Here is a 4,313-nt window from a genome sequence, read left to right on the forward strand (position 1 = left end):
ACGTCCTCCACAACTAGACTGAAGAACAAAACGACAGCAACTTGTCTGTTCTCCTTCCCCCAATTCCCCAGCACTATTCCCATCCCCCCAATTCCCCAATAAAAATCTTAAAAAAAAAAAGACAAGAGAATTCAAGATTGCAGTTCTGAACAAAACTTAACGAGATACATGAAAACTCAGAACATCAGTTCAATGAGCTCAGGAATAAAATCAACAAACAAAAGGGATTGAAACTATAAAAAAGAACCACACAAAAATACTACACAAAACTACTGCAGCTGGATAATTCAATTGTTGGGAGCCGGCTGCGCCTCGGTGTTTGACAAGGTCGCATCGAGGTGGAGATCCACACACGGCGCTGGATGTCTGGGGCACTGCCTTATGGTTGATCTTGTAATATCTCTTGCCTTGGGAGATAAAAATTATAAGTTGGATTCCTTGCCAAACACATTATTGTTGTGGCAAATTCTGAAGCTCTGACTGAGAAACAGATACTGTCTTCTATTGTGGAAAATCTAGTCCCCCCCCCAAGATGTACCCCAAATAAGGACAAAAGATCTGATACCCCTTCAAATATTAATTATTTTAATCACAAATAAGTAGATTTTAGATGTATTACAAAAATTTTACCCTATACACTAAAGGCAATTTTAGTCACACTGCTAGTCTCTTAGTAATGGACAAAGTATACAACACCCTGTAATCTTAAGATCCTGCTTAGCTAATAGTGTTTAGGATAATTGTTGAGTAGCCATGGTAACCATTCTTTAGGCGATGATGCAGAAACTCAGCCTTAGTCACAGTCATTATAGGTAAAAAGATTAGCCTTAGTCACATAGTCATTATAGGTGAAAAGATTAGCCTTAGTCACATAGTCATTATAGGTAAAAAGATTAGAACACAGTTAAGATAAGTTAATCTTTAGCACAGAATAGGTCAAGCTGTACCCTATAGCATAAGAATTATGAGGAAGTGAAACTCTAAGAAAGATAGCCTATAAGGAAATAGAAGACTGGTAATAAAAACATCGAAACTATGTAAAAAACATTTTACTAATGAGGCAATGGTCAACTGTCCAATATAAAAAGGGACATGCTGTAAAAATAAAGTGTGACACTTCTTCAACAAGCTCCTGTGTCTCCGAGTCTTCTTTGCTGACTCTGTCCTCACCTGAGGGAACACCTGGACTGCTCCGCATTCAATAAAAGAGATTAAAAATGAATTAGAGCGCTTGGGAAATAGAGCACACCAGATTGAGGAAAGAATTAGTGATATTGAAGATATAAATCTAGAAATGACTCAGGTGGAAGAAGGAAATCAACAATTAAAAATATGGAAGAGCTCTATGAGAACTATCTGACTCCACTAGAAATAATGATAATGGGTATACCAGAAGGAAAACAGTGGCAGAAGGGAAAAGAGCCTAGCCAAACAAAAATCGATCAGAATGTCCCAAACCTATAGAAAGAGCTGGACTCCTGAATCCAAGAAACTAACAGAACACCTAATTATCTCAATGCAAAAACCCTTCTACAAAGCACATTGTACCGAAGCTGTCAGAAGTTAATGACAGGGCAGGCTGGATGGCTCAGTTGGTGAGAGCGCGAGCTCTGAGCAACAGGGTTGCCGGTTCAATTCCCACATGGGCCAGTGAGCTGCGCCCAAGCTGAGCTGCCACTGAGCTGCCAACGGGCAGCCGGATGGCTCAGCTGGTGACAGCGCGTACTCTTAACAACAAGGTTGCCAGTTCGATTCCCACATGGGATGGTGGGCTGTGAGCCTCCCCCCCTCCCCCACAACTAGATTGAAAGACAACAACTTGACTTGGAGTTGATGGCTCCTAGAAAAACACAATATTCCCCTTCCCCAATTCCCCAACACTGTTCCTTTCCCCAATTCCCCAACAAAAAACCTTAAAAAAAAAAGTTAATGACAAAGAATTCTCAAGCCAGCCAGGGAAAAGCCTGTAACTTATAAAGAAAATCCCATTAGATTATCATCAGATTTTTCAGCAGAAACCTTACAAGCTAGGACAGAGTGGAATCAAATGTTCAAAAATTGAAGGACAGATATTACCAGCCAAGAATAATATATCCAGCAAAGTTATTTTTTGGACATGGAGGCGAAACAAAGGCTTTTACAGTCAAACAGAAACTGAGAGAATTTACCACCACAGGACCTAAAAGATTCTAAAAGGAGCTCTTCTACCTGAAATAAAAAGACAAAAGGATACAACACTGTGAGGAAGATGACTGACAGAAGCAGGAAATTGCAACTCTTGTTCCAGATAGGGTATTAAAAAGGATAACAAGATACAAAGATGGACACTTTATTATGATAAAAGGGACAATACATTAAGAAGACGTAACACTTCTTAACATATATGCCCCCACCCTGAGAGTGCCAAAATATATAAAACAATTACAAATAGGAAGAAACTGACAAAAATACAATTATAGTAAGGGACCAAGATACCCCATTAGCAGCAATGGACATATCATCCAAACAGAAAATCAATAAGGTTGGGCCGGCCGAGTGGCGCGTTGGTTAAGAGCTGGCTTGGCACATCAGAGGGCCCCGGTTCGGATCCCACATATGGGGGCCAGTGACACTGCCCTCTACAGCTAAGATGCGGAACAACAGCTCAACCTGGAGCTAGGCTGCCGTGAGTTGCCGGCGATGGTGCAGGCTGCAGCCCCTGCTGCAACGGGTTGTCATAAGCTACTGTGTGTAGCCAGCAGCCAGCGTGAGCTGCGAAGAGCTGCCGTGAGTGGCCGTCCAGAAGCTGGCGACTGATCTGCCTCACCAGGGAAGAGCGCAATGATGGTGCCAACTTGGGCCAGTGAAGCGACGTCCTCCACAACTAGACTGAAGAACCAAAAGATAGCAACTTGTCGGTTCCCCTTCCCCCAATTCCCCAAGAAAAATCTTAAAAAAAAAAAAAGAGAGAGAGGGCGGCCTGGTGGCTCAGTTGGTTAAGGGCGTGCTCTGAACAACAAGGTTGCCAGTTCGATTCCCACATAGGATGATGGGCTGTGCCCCCTGCAACTAGATTGAAAACAGTGACTGGGCTTGGACCTGAGCTGAGCCCTCCACAACTAGATTGAAGGACAACGACCTGACTTGGAGCTAATGGGTCCTGGAAAAAACACAGTTACCCAACAGAAATTTTTTTAAAAAAATAGGAAGACAAATGAGAATGACAATATGACATATCAAAAATTTTGGGGTACAGCAAAAGCAGTACTAAGAGAAATTTACAGCATTACAAACCTACCTCAAAAAACAAGAAAAATCTCAAACAACCTAACATTTTGCCTTAAATAATGAGAACACATGAAACAGAAAGTCAGAAGGAAGAAAATAATGAAATAAGCAGAATTAAACAAAATAGAGAAAAAAGACAATAGGAAAAAATAATGCAACAAAGAGCTGGTACTTTGAAAACGTAAATAAAATTGACCAACCTCTGGCTAGAATTACTAAAGAAAAAAAATCAGAAATGAAAGAGTAGTTAACAACAGACACCACAGAAATACAAAGGACCATACAAGAATACTATAAAAGGCTATATACCACCAAATTAAATAACCTAGAAGAAATGGATAAATTCTTAGAAATGTATATAACCTTCCCAGACTGAAGCATAAAGAATTGGAAAATCTAAATAGACCGATCAACAATAAGGAAATTGAAAGGCATCAAAAACCTCCCAAAGGGGCCGGCTGAGTGGCTCAGTTGGTTAAAAGCTTGCCCAAGAGTGCGAGCTCTGAGCAACAGATCGCCGGTTTGATTCCCACATGGGCCAGTGACACTGCGTCCCGAGCTGAGCTGCTGCTGAGCTGCCAACAGGTGGCAGGATGGTTCAGCTGGTAAGAGCATGTGCTCCTAACAACAAGGCTGCGGGTTTGAATGGTGGGCTATGCCCACCTGCAACTAAAGACTGAACTCAGCACCTTGAGTTGAGCTGATACCCAGGTGGCTCAGGGGATATAGCGTGCACTCGTAACAAGGCTGCTGGTTCGACTCCTGCATGGGATGGTGGCTACACCCACCCACAACTAATTGAACACAGCACCTTGAGCTGAGCGGCGCGACTGGACTTGGAGCTGAGCTTGCTGCGCTCTCCAAAACTAAGGTTGAAGGACAACTTGGCTGTTCCCCTTTCCCTATTCCCCAACACTGTTCTCCCCCAACTTCCCAACAACGTTCCCTGTTGGGAGCCGGCTGCGCCTCAGTGTTTGACATGGCCAAGCGCACTGCAATTGTGACAAATTCTGAAGCTCTGACTGAGAAACAGATACTGCTTTATA

The sequence above is a fragment of the Hipposideros armiger genome, unplaced genomic scaffold (genome assembly GCF_001890085.2).
Source record: "Hipposideros armiger isolate ML-2016 unplaced genomic scaffold, ASM189008v1 scaffold_298, whole genome shotgun sequence".
In the NCBI taxonomy this organism is placed as follows: Eukaryota; Metazoa; Chordata; class Mammalia; order Chiroptera; family Hipposideridae; genus Hipposideros; species Hipposideros armiger.